General features: G+C 44.9%; 1 non-coding gene across 1 annotated transcript; it reads left to right on the top strand.

Moving 5' to 3' along the window:
• The first annotated feature begins 9,227 nt into the window (after window positions 1–9,227).
• trnap-agg (transfer RNA proline (anticodon AGG)) lies at window positions 9,228–9,299 on the top strand. Its single transcript has one exon. It is a non-coding gene; the product is annotated as a tRNA-Pro (tRNA).
• Window positions 9,300–19,326: the final 10,027 nt, after the last annotated feature.

Genomic DNA, 19,326 nt, shown 5'->3' with positions numbered 1-19,326 from the left:
ACAAGAGATGACTGCTGTAAGGATGATGGCCTTGCAAAATCGTGCTGCATTGGACTACTTATTAGCTTCTCAAGGGGGAACTTGTGCTGTGATTAAAACTGAATGCTGTACCTTTATACCTAACCACAATGCCACCATCCAAGAAATAACAGATCACTTGAAAAACATTGCTAACACATTACATACACCTGTCACGACTAGTTTGTTTGGTTGGTTTAGAGAACAGTTAGGACACGTTGGTTACTTGATATTTGAATTTGCTTTATTGGGGTTTGTACTCCTAATTGTTATTTGGCTTCTGATTACATGTCTAAGGTTCACTTGCAAAATATGTATGGCTCAAACTACTACTACAATCATGTACTCCACTGTAATTCCACCTCTACTGTCAGTGGAGGAGGAAAATTCAGACTTTCTGTTCAAAATTGGGATTGACTGTACTTAAGTGAAAAGAGAAAAAAAAAAAAAAAAAAAAAAAATTGTGAATTGTCGAGCCACATTGTCATGGGAAGCTCCAGCCCCTACCCCCTACAGGGCTTTGAACTGGACTCAAGAACTTTTGTTGTGACTCCAATTTCCTACCCCATGTGAAGGTCCCGACACCTCGGAAGTTGGCTCAAACAGACAACTGGACTCAACAACTTTTGTTGTGACTCCAATTTCCTACCCCATGTGAAGGTCCCGACACCTCGGAAGTTGGCTCAAACAGACAACTGGACTCAACAACTTTTGTTGTGACTCCAATTTCCTACCCCATGTGAAGGTCCCGACACCTCAGAAGTTGGTTCAAACAGATTTGAATCAACGAGAGCACCCTATGGGGTGATTTGGAGGTCTGTGACAGTCATGACAAATGTCTGATAATGACATTTGGCCCGAGTCACATCCGACTGTAAATTACTTTTTGTCTCTCGCCTGATTTGTGTATTCTTGCTTTAACTTCTTGTATAAAAAGCTTGTTTCAATTTCACTCGGGGTCAGCCCACCGAACAAGACACTGTCTGTATCTGTCTGCTGAACGCCGGCTAGAATAAAATCTCTCATCACACAGCGGACTCTTGAACTGGACTTTGTAATATTCTTCAACAATTTGGTGCTGTGACCCGGATAACAATAGACTTTCGATGGGAACTCCTTTTTCCAGACCAACGACACAACCAGCGACTTCTATCTAAATTAAATCAGGTAAGGGATCCATTTAAAAAATCCCAAATTATTGTTTCTGGGCTGTTGTCGAAAGTCTGTGAACACAACGCAGACAAAAATGAAAGTGGAAAACCATTTAAATGATCAAATCAAAAACCTTTATCCGGTAAAACAGATTAAAGAATCAAGTGACGATGACACTTCTGATGATGACTGGATTTTACAACATCCCAAGTCTGAAGACAATAGCCAAAACAGTGAAGAGGAGTGGGTTGTGAAAAGAGGCAGAAAACCAAAGAAAACACAATCAGTAAAATTAGCTCCACTGATCACAATGGGAAAAGATGTTATCTACAAACCTTGGAGCCGAAGAGAACTAAAAGCGATAGTAGGAGATTTTCCCAAGGATGTCAGAAAAAATAAACAAAAATGGCTAGATGAATGGGAATCAGTATGCACAATATACACACCTCACATGCCTGACATAATGCAACTGTTAAAGCTAACTTTGCCACCTGATTTGAAAAGCAGAGTACTTGATGCATGTAGAATTTCCTCTGATCCTACAGCTGTTGCCAAAATCACACCAGAAGAAGCTCAGACCCTTTACAGCTTCATCACTTTAGCAGTTCAAAAGGAAGTAGTACAAAAAGTGGATTATACTCCTCTCACAAAACTTAAACAAGGAAAAGATGAGAATCCCAGGGAACTCTATGCTACAATGATGTTGACAGCAAAAGAAAATTGTGGTTTGTCACAAGATCAGATTAATGGACTTCCTCCAGGTTACTTGCAAGATATATTTGTTAGCTGCCTTCAACCAAAGGTTAAGGCTAAAGTAGTACTGACAGTTGGGTGGGCGGGGAAAGCAATGACTGAACTAGTGGAAATAGCTCAACACCACTGGGACAACACAGAACAAAAGGAATCTAAAATGTATGAAACGCTAATGCTTGCCCAAGTGTCTCACTACACAGACGGAGTACCGAGAGGAGGACGCAGCGGCAGAGGGATCAACCAAAGATGTGGACCAATGAATCACTCACACCACAACAAAGGTCACACGTCGCACTTCCCAAACAAAAACAATAGGAACTGCTTCTGTTGTGTATATGTATGGCTCAAACTACTACTACAATCATGTACTCCACTGTAATTCCACCTCTACTGTCAGTGGAGGAGGAAAATTCAGACTTTCTGTTCAAAATTGGGATTGACTGTACTTAAGTGAAAAGAGAAAAAAAAAAAAAAAAAAAAAAAAATTGTGAATTGTCGAGCCACATTGTCATGGGAAGCTCCAGCCCCTACCCCCTACAGGGCTTTGAACTGGACTCAAGAACTTTTGTTGTGACTCCAATTTCCTACCCCATGTGAAGGTCCCGACACCTCGGAAGTTGGCTCAAACAGACAACTGGACTCAACAACTTTTGTTGTGACTCCAATTTCCTACCCCATGTGAAGGTCCCGACACCTCGGAAGTTGGCTCAAACAGACAACTGGACTCAACAACTTTTGTTGTGACTCCAATTTCCTACCCCATGTGAAGGTCCCGACACCTCAGAAGTTGGTTCAAACAGATTTGAATCAACGAGAGCACCCTATGGGGTGATTTGGAGGTCTGTGACAGTCATGACAAATGTCTGATAATGACATTTGGCCCGAGTCACATCCGACTGTAAATTACTTTTTGTCTCTCGCCTGATTTGTGTATTCTTGCTTTAACTTCTTGTATAAAAAGCTTGTTTCAATTTCACTCGGTGTCAGCCCACCGAACAAGACACTGTCTGTATCTGTCTGCTGAACGCCGGCTAGAATAAAATCTCTCATCACACAGCGGACTCTTGAACTGGACTTTGTAATATTCTTCAACATTACGCAGCGACACGCACCGTACGGTGTGCGTCGCCGCACACCCGACGCCGTAGGCTCTGCGTCGATTTAACGCAGAACCATAAATCAGCCTTAAGTCAGACAAGTGTTGCGCAACGCGTGAAGACGCATGAAAGGCAAGTTTGATTTTCTTTTCTGTTCTCCCGTTCTACATGTAGCTGAAAAGTAACTAAAGTAACGTAATTTATTTTGTCTTAGAGTAACTATAACGGGATTACCCAAATTACAACTGTAACGCGTTACATTACTGCGTTACTGGCGAATGTAATCTCGTTACAGTAACGTGTTACTTTGTAACGCGTTACACCCAACACTGGTCATAACACTTAGTTCACTTTTATTTACGTAGCAAGCACGCTAAGATAACTAACAAAAACCTAACATACTATTAAAAACCCACAATTTTTAATCGTTGTCCTTACACTAAATGGAATTAAAAAGGTTATATATTAAAGTTACTTACATTTATATTCCTCCTTCTCCCTCTCCACGGTTCAACTAGTCCTTTCTGCCTTCACATCACATCACTGTCCGATTGCAGCTGTTTTCTCAATAAAGCTTTGAGAAAGAAAAGAAAAAAGCGCTGCCCGGCCGAGGCCGCATTGCATTCTGGGATATAGTGAGCGAGGTAGACTGGTCTGAGCATGCTGCTGATTTTTTTCCAGATCAGTACAACATCCGGGTATTTTTCGCACACTGCAGATTTCTTTCTGTTCACATACAGCATACTACTTACTACACTTTGGCCAAATCAGTGTATACTAGTAGTACATTATGCAAATTCGGAAACGGCCTTAGACTTGCAGTTAAAAGTTTCAGAGCTGGCAGCCGGGCGGTCCCCCATTCCTGGTCATCCTTGCCTGGTCACGTCGTCTTGTGCACACGGGCCCTGTCCCCCTTTGTCAGAAAGTCGCAGGTAAATCCATTTTAACGCTGGCGTGATGCTCCTTGGTTGATGCTGGAATTGAACCCGGTTGTGAGAGTAACCAATCCTTTCCACTAAACCAATAGGGACTCTGTATTCACGAGATTTCTACCTTGTGCATTATTGCATTAGTCAAGTGTTGTGTTAATACGGTATTGTGTTGGATCCTCCTAGTCTGAGCTTGAGAAATATTAGAAAGTAAAAGAACCAGGTGTACATCAGTACTGCTGTTTTACAAACTTGTCATTTTAGTATTTATTCAAACTCAAAATGTGGATTGAAACATCTTATGTTTTACCTTAAAGCTGTTTTTTTTTACCTTAAAACAGCTGTACATCGCCGTGTCTCCTGATGATACTGGGCCACTTGATGCCCTTTTTAACTGTATTTTAGATATTAAGTCATGGATGGCAGATAATTTCCTACAGCTCAACCAGGACAAAACAGAGGTTTTAGTTATTGGTCCTGAAGGCCAGAGAGAGAAACTTTTACCAAAACTACAAGATTTTAAACCTTCGCAATGTGTAAAGAACCTGGGTGTTATTTTTGACTCTGAGCTCACTTTTATTCCACACATAAAGAATATTACGAAGATAGGTTTTTACCATCTTAAGAATATAGCCAGAGTCCGCCCGTTTCTCTCTCAGGCCAGCACAGAGGTGCTGATGCATGCTTTTATCTCTAGTCGTTTAGATCAGTGCTTCTCAATCCTGGTCCTCGAGTACCACTGTCCTGCATGTTTTAGATGTTTCCCTGCACCAACACACCTGATTCTAATTAAAGGTCCTAATTAGCTTGTCACCAAGGTCTGCACAGCTCTGTTGATGACACAGGTACTTGTATCACGGTGTGCTGAAGCAGGGTAGCATCTAAGACATGCAGGACAGGGGTCCCGAGGACCGGAGTTGAGAACCACTGGTTTAAGAGACGCTAAGTACAGTTTACATTCATTTTTCAGTTGTACAATGCGGGTTTGCTGTTATTCCATTTGCATTAATGTATGTGATATTTGGCTTGTAAAATAATTATGTTGACCATGTTTGATATATTTCTTGGAAGATTATCCATATAAATTAAGATTTGGTTGGAGTCAAAAGCTCCTGCTTGGAGGTGCAAACACCAATAAAGCTGTTCTGCAGAATAAATGAGTGTTGCGTTCCTGCAGGCCACCGGGCAACGACGGGCAACAGAGACATAGTTGCATTTGTGCATTGATTGAATGAAATCCTTTCATGTCCACGTAACTGAATTCATTGTGATGGTGCTTTTATTGTGATTTGGGTGCAATATAGCTCCAATTATGTTTGGGAATCCGGCGATGGCTTGAAATCCTCGTTTAATTTGGGCTTGTTGGTGATGTGTGTATGGAAACTGGGTGTAAATTAGGGCCAGAGAAATTATTGCATACAACACTGCCGGCATGATTTTGCTGCAAAATGCCGCATGTCTCCAATCTCTCTCTGAAATGTTCCGGTGGACAAACATCCCAGGGTGGAAAGGAGCTGGATGTGACTGGGATGGAGTTGTAAATCACAACATAGATCCATCAGAATGTTTTTGGGGAAGCGGTACTGCTGAGAAGCCGCTCCGTGCTCTCACTGAACAGATCAGCGCGCTCTTTGAAAACGCGCTCTCTGCGGAGCGCGTTTTTGCAGAGCGCACGGTCTCTAAATCCTCCAACAGTGCAAGATAAGCCATGGTACTTGTATTTTCTTTTCAGGTCGTCCTGCCAAAGCTGTCTTTTATAGCTTGTCACACCAATTATTCAAAATGTCTGAATTACTTATGGAGAATTTTTATTAATTGGAGGAAACGGGGAACATGTGCACATGTTCCCCGTTCAGTCACAGTTCAGCGATCTCAAACTTCACATGTAAAGTTTGAGACTCTTTTAATGGGTTCTATTTGTAGTTTCACTGTTCTACCACTAGGTTTTGTGCGTACGCATGGTCGGAGCTGTGCGTATATTTACACGTTTTTCTGCGCACAAATACATGTTGATAAATACCATACTTTGCGTGGAAATGCTCGTACGCACGCTTTACGCACAGATCTGTGCGTACGCACGGTTGATAAATGAGGGCCCAGGATTGAGAAACACTGGTTTAGATTATTGTAACGCCCTACTCTCTGGTCTTCCTAAAAAGAGTATTAAGAACTTACAATTACTACAGAATTCAGCCGCTCGCGTGCTGACGAGGACCAGAGGGCGGGAGCACATTACACCTGTTTTAAAATCACTGCATTGGCTCCCCGTCCGCTTCAGGATTGATTTTAAGGTTCTTTTACTGGTTTTTAAGTGTCTTAACGGTCTTGGGCCTTCTTATTTATCTGATCTGCTTTTACCATATCAACCCTCACGGACCCTGAGGTCCTCTGGCACCGGCCTTTTAACCATTCCCCGAACCGGGACCAAAACCCACGGTTAGGCTGCATTCAGCCATTATGGCCCTTATTTATGGAACAGCCTACCAGAGAACCTCAGGGCCGCAGAGAACATTGATATTTTTAAAAGGAGGCTCAAGACACACCTTTTTAGTTTGGCTTTTATCTGATCTCATTTACCTAGTCTTTTCATCTAGTTATTGTGTTTATTTATTTAGCTCTTTTATTATCTTTAAACCTTTAATCCATTTTTAATGACTTTAATTTTATTTTATGTTAAATATTATTCATCTTAAGTTTTGTATAGATTTCTCTAAACATTTGATACTTTTAGGCATTTTTTACTTTCTTTTAATCTTTTAGTTTTTAGCTCCAGTGTTTCTTCAGGAGGGTCGTCCAAACTGGGAGGTGTGTCTGCTCCGCCCATGGGGGTGTCGTCATGGGGGTCCCTCAGACCTGACTCCACCTTCTGTGTGGGGTCTGCCCCGGTCTGTCCGGGTTGGGGGGGTCTCTGTGGCGATGCTCCTTGTGGTCATGGTCGGTGATGCCTCTCAGTGTGGACGGCCACCCATAGGTAGTGTTTTCCTCACCTGGATCGTTAGTGCTAAGCCATGTCACCAGTCCACTTACTGTGTGTGCTGACCACTATACCACCAACGCTGACCACTACACCACCATGTTGACCACTACACCACCATGTTGACCACTACACCACCATGCTGACCACTACACCACCATGTTCACCACTATACCACCATGTTCACCACTACACCACCATGTTGACCAGTATACCACCATGTTGACCACTACACCACCATGTTGACCACTACACCACCATGTTGACCACTACACCACCATGTTGACCACTACACCACCATGTTCACCACTATACCACCATGCTGACCACTACACCACCATGTTGACCACTATACCACCATGTTGACCACTATACCACCATGCTGACCACTACACCACCATGTTGACCACTATACCACCATGTTGACCACTATACCACCAACGCTGACCACTACACCACCATGTTGACCACTACACCACCATGTTCACCACTATACCACCATGCTGACCACTACACCACCATGTTGACCACTATACCACCATGTTGACCACTATACCACCATGCTGACCACTACACCACCATGTTGACCACTATACCACCATGCTGACCACTATACCACCAACGCTGCAGGAAAGAACCTGAAACAGCTGAATGAGACGTCACAGTTTTCCAGCCACATGAGAAGGTGAGCAGTCATGATGTCAGAGAAAGTAACTCTTTGGTGATAGTTTCTCCAGTATCACAGGCTACTTAACTCCATTTGGCCCTCAGTTTACACAACAACTTCTAGATTAACGATTGCATGTTTGCAGATATATTCAGTTAGACATGTAATGTATTTATCAGATTTATAATAACAGATTTTTAATAACAGCTCCTTTAGCCAAGTCTAAATAAAACTGATCCAGGTGTAGCTGGATGTTTTTTAATTCAAGTTCATCTTCTAAGGTAAGTAGTTCTTTTGAGAGAAGGAGATCAAGTTTATACATCAAGTCAGCTTCTAGTTTATGTTGGAACCACGTGACCTCCACAGTGCACACAGACAGTATGACGTAGTATTTTGTTCTTAAGAAAAGAGACTTACTTTAAGGTAAATACATTAAATAAAAATGTATTTTTTTTAAACTCAGAGAGAAATAGTGTTTTTGTGCTTGAGAAGACAAGGATAGTCTCATTCAGTACTCCTTTTACTTGCTTTTAAAATAAATGTGTTTATACTTCACCTGAAACTTTCACAACAATATTAATTTCAAAAAATTAAATACTTCAAAAAGGGCATAAAGTATTAATGTTTTCAATAAAACTAACAACTTGGGTTTGGCGAGCTCAGCTGTTTAAATGCCCTTATTTATACAGATTTTAGTAATTTTTTCTTGTTGTTTGTGCTTTTAGTTCCTTGTTCGTCTTTGCTTTGATTGTCAATATTATTATTAAATGCATGCCTTGTCACAAGTTTTTAATTTCTCAATACAACCTTGTGTTACTGCTGCAGATGACAATAAACTTCTTGAACATGTTTGTAAACTGCATCTAGAATAACTAACGTTTCCTTAAATCCCCTCTTCATTGTCACAGCCGAGAAAAACTAGATCTTTGTGTACCAATTACATTTGATTAAAACCTATTACTGTAAGTGGATTCCTCTCCCTTTCAGGCGTTGGGCTCCGCCGGCAGCTGCAGGAGAGCCGTCACAGCGACATCAAGTGGCAGGAAAGTGACATTACATCAACAACAAAAAACTCTTCCTTTTTATTTCAGTTTAAGACAAAAGATAATTAAAGCAGAAAAAACATATCTTCAGCAACGCTATCACTCACATGCACTTAATTTAAATACAGAGGCTCTAAGCAGAACTAAAGAACCCCAGAGCGTCTTCATGTGGCGGGCGGTGATTCGGGGAAATGTCGCCATCTGCTGGATGAATAACTGCACCGCAGACACAAGTGCACGCCATGCCAGGAAGGTGGTGCGGTCAAATTGGTCTCGCTTTGGGTGCGAGAGGTCCTGGGTTCAAAACCTGGATTAGCCCTGTTTTCGCACATTCTCGCCTTAATGGGGATATACATTCGGCAAAATGGACTTAGAAATTTGGAAATATTCCTTGTTCAGTCAGAGTTGGGTGACTGAAGCTGCTGCATTGGGTACTTCCGTGTTCATGTAAGAAAGTGAGAAACTATTCCAGAAGATTGTTTTTTTGTTTCATTAATCAATATCATGTTTCCAGGTATGAAAGCTCTCTGCAACACTTGCATTCTGTCTTTCATTTCTACCACCAGGTGGTGCTGTTGGGACAAACCACCCGTTGGCTCGTTGGTCTAGGGGTATGATTCTCACTTAGGGTGCGAGAGGTCCCGGGTTCAAATCCCGGACGAGCCCCTTTATTGCCTCTGTAACAGTTGTTCACTTCAGCTTCCTTTCGTCTGCGTTGTGTTAGTAAGGGACCGACACTCCTTGGATTTTTCACCTGACATTTATTGCCTGCATACAGCGTGAGAATTCACTGGTCAGTCATAAGCACGTGCGCGCACACACACGAGGCGCAGCCCGTGAACTCAATCCTCTCATTCTGGTCCAATGTATTAATAAATTAAAATAAATGTGTACACAACAAAAATATATACCTGCATACAGCGTGAGAATTCACTGGTCAGTCATAAGCACGTGCGCGCACACACACGAGGCGCAGCCCTACAGAGAAGTTAGAAAAGTTAGCTCAGCTTTAGAAGCTAAGGAAGCTAACTACGATATAAAACCAATTTGTTGCACCAAGTACAGTACAATGCAGTCGCCACTTTCTGTAATGTAGATAAACATAATATCATGACAGTTGTATTCCTGAATTATGTGATTATGACAGAGTTAACGTAACACAGTGCTTTGTGTACCCTACCGTGAACTCAATCCTCTCATTCTGGTACTGCGTCAACGTCACAGCCAGTATTTATAGAAAGAGGAAAGTCACGCCAACCAATGAACTCTCACGATACTGGTACTATCTAAAAAGTAATAGGTGGCAAGTGGAGTCAACAACAAAACTCTGTTACATTCCCCCCTGCTGAACTCCACTTGCACACGCCACTATCCAGAAAAAAAATTAAAAGAAAGAAAAACAAAATAAATACATGCCGAGCAGGTACATCAGGTATGAAACATGAGCACAAATCAGAACATGACAACAATGTAAAAAAAAAAAACAACAGTAAAAACACTATCATATTGACCTAAAAAAAAAAGTGACAGAGGAAACCATCTATGTGAAGTCACACGTAGTCCAGTCAGGAGACTATTCTCTAAAAAAGAATTAGGGGAGAAAGAGGCCGGCCAAACCCCTTTTTACCACCACAGGTAAACATGCCTGTTACATGTCCAATACACAATGTGACCACATAATCCCTCATCAGGAATCAAAACCCAGGGATCCAAGTTTATAAAAACAAACAAACTTCCCCCTATTGACACTGCACGTGGGCCAAGACCCAGCCAAAAAAAAACGAAGCAGAAAAGAAAAAAAAAAAAAAATCTTACATCTCAATAAACTTGCAACATCTGTTATACATTTAACAGCATACCGAGAAAGGTATAAACTCTCATATCGCAAAACAAAAAAAATGAACGAGGGAAAAAAAAAAAAAAAAAAAAAACACTCAACTGAGGAACCAGGTAGACCGTGGGTTACCCTATCTATTAAAACGTTGCAATCTTCTGGTCCATCATTTCAATAAGTCTAGTTACAGGCCTAAGCAGCCTCCCTGCCCTAGACCTGATACTGTGTGCTGGTCCCACTAGCGGAACCGGAGCAGCCGCATCGCGTGGTGCGGAACTGCGGTCATGTGACCCAGCAACATCAGCCACAGCAGTGCCAGATCTGGAACACTGATCAGATACCACACTACCTAACTCACAATCTGGCTGCTGGGGATCCTGAGATTGAGATGCAACCGACGCAGGTGAAGGGAGTGGACCGCCCCAACTGCCAGGTAGGCTGGAGCCACCAGTTTGTGGCTGAACTGGAGCTAAATCAAGAGGTGTAGCCTGCCGGGCATCCTGAGACTGGCTGTCAGTCTCTACACTCAGGTCAACAGACCCCTCGGAGGGCAACTGAGAAACCCAGACTTTGGTTCTATACTCAGCTGCATCCGTCGACATGTCATCATCCATGACAGCACCATCCTGCTGCTCAGAGGTAGAGGAGGCCGGCGAGGCCCGCCCATCTCCACAGAAAGAGTCCGGGGGTGGCAGAAAGGTGAGAGGTGTTATGAGATTGCGATGGACCACTTTCACTACACCAGAAGAGCCATGCTGGATTTTGAAGGTGTGACTGTCCACATTCACCCCAATTACCAGGTAAATGGCATCTTCCCAACGGTCAGCAAGCTTGCGTTTACCACGCTCTCCCTTGTTGGCCAACAATACATGATCCCCGACTTCAACTGGAGCCCCCCTGACCTTGCGATTGTACAGATCAGTGTGTCTTTTCAACTGTTTGGAAGCCGAGGTTCGAGCAATCCCCATAGCTTCCTTCAGACTCTGTCTCAGCGAATGGACATAATCATCATAGCTCACAACCTCAGGGATGTTCAGAACAGAGCCAAAAGCCAGGTCAACGGGCAGCCTCGGTATCCTCCCAAACATCAGGAGGAACGGTGCATACCCAGTAGTTTCGTGAATGGTGCAGTTGTAAGCAAATGTGAGAGATTTCAGCGCCTGGGGCCATCGGTGCTTCGCTCTTGTGGGCAGCGCCCGAATCATGTTACCCAGCGTTCTGTTCATTCTCTCACATGAGCCATTGCCCATCGGGTGATATGGCGTTGTATGAGATTTTTGAATGCCAGCAATCCTCAATAGGTCGGCAATGAGGGCGCTTTCGAAATTAGCCCCCCTATCTGAGTGAATGCGCTTCGGAAACCCATAAACACAAAAAAAGTTATGCCACAACTGGTGGGCCACAGCTTTGGCAGATTGGTTTGGACAAAGGAAAGCATTCGCCATCTTCGTGAAGTGGTCGGTGACAACTAGAACGTCCATCGATCGGTTCTTAGAATCTTCTGCACACCAGAAGTCTATACACACCAGTTCAAGAGGTTCTGTTGTCACAATGTTCTCGAGCGGTGCTCTTGCCTCTGGTTCGGGGGTTTTGCTCAGCACACAACGCTTACAGCTCTTCACATGCTTCCTCACATCCTTCTCCAGGCCTGCCCAGTAAAACCGCTGCCTAGCAAGGTACAAGGTCCGTTGCTGGCCCTGGTGACCTGCCTCATCGTGGACCCCTTCCAGCACGACTGCTTTCAGTGAAGCAGGTACAACATACAGGTAAGATTTAGTCTTCGTAACAGGGCTCTTTGAGACGCGATAAAGCACGCCCTTCTGCATGACTAGCTTATCCCAACTCTTCAGCAAATGGAGTACATGAGCTGGTTCTAGGGCACGCTCTCTCCTAGATGGTCGTCGTCCCCTTTCCACAAAGGAGATCACCCTGCTTAACACCATGTCAGCCCTCTGCTTATCCATCAGCTGATCATGGGACAGCGCTTCAGTTTCAACCTGTTCCACTGGCAACACGGTTTGTGGGAACTGTGGCAACAACAATGCATGGGGGGTCGCCACACCGTCCTGCAACTTGTGTGACCCAAGAACGGCCGCCACTTCCAGACCACACAAAGCCCCAGGCCGGACAACAGCAGTAGCATACTGACAGGCGACCGAAGGCCCAGCAACAGAGTTCTTCTCAAATGGGTGAGTAGACCAGCGAAACACGTCCTGCACCTGATCTGTGCAAACAGCACCAGCCTCAGCCAACAGAGTCTCATATGCCACTCTTGTCAAGCGATGGAGTGCGCTTGGATGCACAAAGGGCTCCCTGCTCAGAGCGTCTGCGACAATGTTTTTGGGGCCTGGGATGTATTTAATATCAAACTGATACGGCGCTAGCTTGGCGACCCATCTCTGTTCGCACGCATCCAATTTAGCTTTGGACAGGATATAAGTCAACGGATTGTTATCCGTCCATACCGTGAACGGGTGTCCCCTCAGCCAATGATGGAACTTGTCACAGACAGCCCATTTCATGGCGAAAAACTCTAGCCTGTGCGCAGGGTACCTTGACTGTGCAAAGGAGAGCGACTTGCTAGCGAAAGCAATCGGCCTCGCTACTGTGCCTCCTTCTGGTACCTGCGACAAGACCGCACCAAGGCCATTGCTGGAAGCATCCACCGAGAGAAGAAAAGGTTCCCCAAAATTTGGGTGGGCTAGAACAACCTGATCCAGCAAAGCCTGCTTCAGCAGGAGAAAGGCCTGTCTGCACTCTTCCGTCCAATCTGCAACCACCAGCGTCCGCTGGGACGGGCGACCATTTTTTCTCTTTCGGAAAGGGGCCTTGGGTCCAGCAGTGAGACCAAACAGCGGCTTGGCTATGGAGGAAAACCCCTCGATGAACTGCTGGTAGAAAACTACCATACCCAGAAACGATCGTATCTTCCGCTGCGATGGGATCCCTGTCCCATCTTCCATAAGATCCGCCTCAGTTAAGGCAGCAATGGCACGCACCTTTTCGGGGTCCGTAGCGATACCCTCTGCACTCACAATATGGCCGAGAAACCTCACCGACCTCCGCATGAAATGGCATTTCTTGGGTGCCAACTTCAAATTGTGGGCCTGAAGACGTTCGAAGACCATTTCAAGACGTTCCAATGCCACATCCTCAGTGGGAGCGAATACAAGGACATCGTCCAAGTAGCAAAGGAGACTAAGGAAATTCTGGTCCCCAAAGATGGACAACATCATCCGCATGAAGGTTGCGGGGCTGTTGCATAAACCCTGCGGCAAGCGGTTGTATTCGTACAACCCAAAGGGCGATGTAAAAGCTGTATACCTCTTGTCATCCTCATGAACCTCAACGTTGTAGTACCCAGACGTGAGGTCCATGGTCGAAAAGAACGTGTTGCCACCCAACGCCGCAAGGGCATCGGCCTGATGGGGTAACGGATGAGCGTCCTTGATGGTGCGTGCATTGATCCATCGGAAATCCGTGCAGAGTCTCAAGTCCCCTGACTTTTTCCAAACAAGGACCAAGGGCGAAGCGAAGTCGCTACTGGACTTTCTTATGATCTCGCGTTCTTCCATCTCGTCAAGCGTTTGTCTGAGCTTTTCGTATTGGTTGGGTGCAATACGCCGGTACGGCAACCGAAAGGGCCTCTCATCACTGAGCCGTATCCGGTGAACACAGCCTGTAGCTTTTCCACAGTCCAACTTGTGTCTGGAAAAAATCGACTCATACTGCGCTATCAGCTGAACAAGCTTCTCCCTGCAAGCAGAGGACACGGTACAAGAATCTATATCAATGTCACCCAACCCTAGGTCATGCAAAAGCGCAGTTGAACTGCCTGGAGGTCCAATGGGTCCTCCAACCCTATCATGCCCATCTGGGAGGCTTGAATCCTCAGACGTGAGATGGGAGTCATTCCCATTATCAGACACCACATCATCAGACCTTTGCACCTGTTGCTGGAAAACACATTGTGTAGCATCATACATAGCAGAGCTGTCAAAGTCCTCCAACTCTATGATGGGAAAGACGTCGGCAAGCTTTGCATTTCGTTTCAGTTTCACAGGCTTATCAGAAGGATTTATCACCTTGAGTGGCAGCCAACCATCACCACGGAGCAAAGCCACCGTCCTCCCGACCAACACAGACTGCGGACGCGACCTGGCAGTAGTAGGCTCCATGATGACGGCGCTGCCAACTGAAATGTTGTTGACAGTTTGAAGCCGGCCCCAAATCAAATGTTCACTCAGAGGATCAAGAGTCACAGCCTTTTTCAGTCTCACCGTTCCCACTTTGTCAGGGATGTCACCGCCTGACCACACCTCCACATTAGCCAACAAACTCAATAGCTTGTGTTGTTCATCCTTACTGTGCCCAGATGAAGGCACATGGCCCAAAACATTCTTTGACACTTTCAGACGTCGAATCAGGTACTTCAGGAGGTTACTCCCTACAATGAGATCATCACTCTGCGTAGCAACTACCAGTGTCGGGACAATCACTGAGTAGCCGAACAGCTTTAGCTCCAGGTCACATACTCCCAGAGGCTTGGTTCGTGACCCTCCACACCCAATCAAAACCACATCTGTAGGTGCTAGCGGTGGGCCCTTAATCGCTCCTTCCTGCGACAGTCGCTGCAAAACTGCAGAACTCAAACTACATGCCATCGAACCACTGTCAAGCATAGCAGTCACTACTGCTTTGTCACCAATCAGGACTTTAGTATGGAAGAGCTCATCATAAGGAGCAACTCTCTGCGTGTTCTGTAATATGACTCTGCTCCTCAGTTTCAGCTCCTCGCATACACTCTCATAAACAGACTCTAAATCTTCATCTGTCGTATTTGGGGGATTGACTATTGGTCCAACACCTGCCCCCCCAAAATGTTGGCCTGCTAGTTTCCCTGCTGCTGAGCGGCGAGTTGGTCGGCAGCTCCAGCCGCTGGCTGAGGCATTACTGCCTTAGGACAATCAGTGAGCACATGGCCAGAAGCATAACAAAGGAAGCAGAGATGGTTGGCATGACAATGAAAACGAGTAGTGTGCCCCCTGTCCCCACACACTTCACATGGCAGTGAGGGCCGCACCCTGTTCCTGGGGCCCCCTTGTGGCGTGCGTTCTGGTCTGCCATAGTGCCGAGCCTGCTGTGGTCCCTGCTCTAGAATACGTTCCAACATGCTAAGGATGCGGTCTAAAGGCTCAGCAGTCTCCTGTAAGGGCTGGCCTGATGCTGGTCCTGTTTTAGGACCACTGGCGGGCTTACCAGCAGGTAACTGAGTATGGAGACCAGAACCAACGTCCTGGCGCATCACGGTCACAGCCACGGTGCCCCTAGGCTGAGATGAATGTCTCTTATCACGCCTATGCTCAACCAGTTTCTCATGGACCTCTGCAGTAGTCCACTTCTGTAAAGGCTTGCACCTGAATAGTAGGGACAGTTCAGAGTCAGGGCAATGTCTAATAAACATTGTAGTGAGTTCACGTGATGGGTCATCCATCCTCTTATTCTGCCTTTTCAGACAGTCCTCAGTCACTTCCATAGCCTTGTTCAATCTGAGCCAGTACTCAAAAGAGTCTTCAGCAGAAAATGGTAGTGTGGAGTAAAAATCAGCCAACGGCATGATGGAGGAAACTGTGTCAGTAAAATGTTGCTTCAATATGTCAAAAATGGGATCTGGGCCCTCAGACAGAACAAGAAAGGGGTTGCTGCGTACTGCTACTCTAACCACCTCCCTCGCCTTCCCCATGAGTCTGTTCATGACCTCTTCCGCCTGCTCTTTTACAGGTATTGCCTGTCTTTTGAGATATGACAGGACTACTGACTCCCACTCATGCACTGTATAGGCATCTGTGCCATCCCCCTTGAAGCATACTGGCTCCCTTACTTCAGACTTCACCACCAGGTTCACCAGGGATGAATCTGCCCCCACTGACGTGTATGTCTTACCAGCGACATTAGCACTTGCCCCGTTACCAAACTTTGACTCTATGCAGGAAGCAATACTTTCCCCAATTGACATACCAATTTCTTTAGCTATGCCTGCAATAATATGTACTGAAGCATTGGCATCATTCGTACTGGGTGAATCAAGCCCAACACTTCCAACCCGCGGCGGTGTGGCAAGAGTGTCATCATCCACAGACACATCTTCAAGATCTGGCATAGGGGTGGATGTGAAAGGTACAGACTGTAACCGTGCTCTCCCCCTACCCACAGAAGTCACAGGAGCAAACCTTAATATGCCTCGTCCCCTCCCAACACCAGTACCCAACTCCATTTTAAGTATGAAATACTAAGAAAGTACTAGGCAAGGGAAGAGTAAAATAAAAAACTAGCGCGTATGGATGCGCAAAAAAAAATAATTGAAATGAAAAAATGTGTCAGTCAAAACCCTTGGTTTAAATAAAAACAACTCTGATGGAGCGATAGAAAACAGCAAATATATGCAAACAGTTACTGAAACCCCAAAATTATTGGACCCAAATAAAAACAGATAAAATCTGCACCTTCAGGAAAAAAAAAAAGTAACTGGATTGATAAATCTCAAGGCACACAGCCTCTAAGTAAAAAAAAACAAAACAAAAACAAAATTAAATCCAATGTCTAAACACAGATACTGTTATTAAAACAAAAAAAAAAAAAATCTGACTGCTAAATTCACTCAATCTGATGGATATCTGGCTGAAATACCACCCCAAATAAGTTGTAAAACAAACAAAACAAACATCAAATGGCGTTTCACCACCCACTTATGACAGAACCCATCAAAGTCCTCACCTCAATACATGGAGGAGAGAAGAGAAAAAAAAGAAAAAAGAAAAAAAAAAAAAAATTCCGTGACCAAATTCACCTCTCCCGTCACATAAATGATACAACAGCTCCACCTGTTGGTGAAGAAGACGACTGCACCTCAAAATAGTTTGGTGCGCCAGTGATTCAACAGAAGACGGCAACCACGGTTGTTTTCTCCGGAGCGGGTGTTCACGCCCCCGACGTGAAGAGTCCTGGAGCACGGTCACGGCACCATTGTAACAGTTGTTCACTTCAGCTTCCTTTCGTCTGCGTTGTGTTAGTAAGGGACCGACACTCCTTGGATTTTTCACCTGACATTTATTGCCTGCATACAGCGTGAGAATTCACTGGTCAGTCATAAGCACGTGCGCGCACACACACGAGGCGCAGCCCGTGAACTCAATCCTCTCATTCTGGTCCAATGTATTAATAAATTAAAATAAATGTGTACACAACAAAAATATATACCTGCATACAGCGTGAGAATTCACTGGTCAGTCATAAGCACGTGCGCGCACACACACGAGGCGCAGCCCTACAGAGAAGTTAGAAAAGTTAGCTCAGCTTTAGAAGCTAAGGAAGCTAACTACGATATAAAACCAATTTGTTGCACCAAGTACAGTACAATGCAGTCGCCACTTTCTGTAATGTAGATAAACATAATATCATGACAGTTGTATTCCTGAATTATGTGATTATGACAGAGTTAACGTAACACAGTGCTTTGTGTACCCTACCGTGAACTCAATCCTCTCATTCTGGTACTGCGTCAACGTCACAGCCAGTATTTATAGACAGAGGAAAGTCACGCCAACCAATGAACTCTCACGATACTGGTACTATCTAAAAAGTAATAGGTGGCAAGTGGAGTCAACAACAAAACTCTGTTACACCTCCAAATGTGATCCACTTAGGTGCCGTTTATCGGCCGGGCGAGCTCGGTGACTCTAGTCGGGTTGCTGCGCGTCGGCCGTCATTCAGGCCAACTCGACGTGTAAAATCACGAGCTGCGTCAGAAATTGTATACTTCCACCCTAATGAGTAACAAAAACAGTATTTAGCTTAGCTTTCCTAGTACTTTGCAACCTTTCAATCTTTTCAGCAAAAGCCTTAGCAGTTAATGTTACCACACTTTTTTTATTCTTCCTTTGCATACCGATGCCATCAGTGTTAATGTTCCTTGCAGCCGATTGCGCAATAGCCTCCACAGGCTTGTCCACGGTTTCGCGCGCATCCATGATTTCCCCCACACGAGAGCTGCCCGACGTGGCTGAGGGGATAAGCTCTGCGACCAACACTCAGACTTTAACATTGGGGGAGCAAAACCGCAAGCTGGATGCGATTCTTGAGCAGAATCGCAGGCTAGCGCCGGTTTTTGAGCTCATTTGCAAGATGGAAAAGACCTTGGAGAAGTTGAAAGCTCGGCTTGGTGGGAATTGACCACAAATTTGTCTGTTTGGAGTCGCCATTGATGAACCAGAGACTTAAGGCAGATGGAAGTTAAAGACCAAACCGGATCTCCACCAAGTCCCAAGCAAAGTAACACATCTGCTCACACCACCAACGCTTGTGTATGCTGCTCAAAAAATCACACTCTGGATAAATGTCCACAGATGGAGAAGAAATCCCACAGGGACAAAGTGTCCTTTATAAAGCAAAAAGGAATCTGTTTTGGCTGCCTTTGTGGTGGACACATGAGCAAACATTGTGACAAACGTTTGACTTGCAAAATGTGCAATAAAACACATCCCAGTCTTCTTCATATTGACTTTAAAGAGAGAGCAAGCAACACAAACCAGCCAAAGAATCCATCAGTGAGCAACACACAAGTCTCTTGTGGACAAACGGGGGCCGGTGACAGCCATGGCATTCTGTCCATCCTACCTGTACAGGTGAAATCCAGCATGGGGGACAAAATAATTCAAACTTATGCATTCCTTGATCCCGGCAGCACAGACACATTTTGTTCTGAAACGCTAATGGAAAAATTGAATTTGAGTGGGAGGAAAGCAAAAATCAGCCTTCTCACCATGGGCCCAAAGGCATCTGTCTCCAGCTACATCCTAACAG

The sequence above is a fragment of the Cololabis saira genome, chromosome 4, assembly GCF_033807715.1.
Source record: "Cololabis saira isolate AMF1-May2022 chromosome 4, fColSai1.1, whole genome shotgun sequence".
NCBI classification, from domain to species: Eukaryota; Metazoa; Chordata; class Actinopteri; order Beloniformes; family Belonidae; genus Cololabis; species Cololabis saira.
Note: the sequence above shows the minus strand (reverse complement) of the source record. Positions and strands in the feature narration are given on the sequence as shown.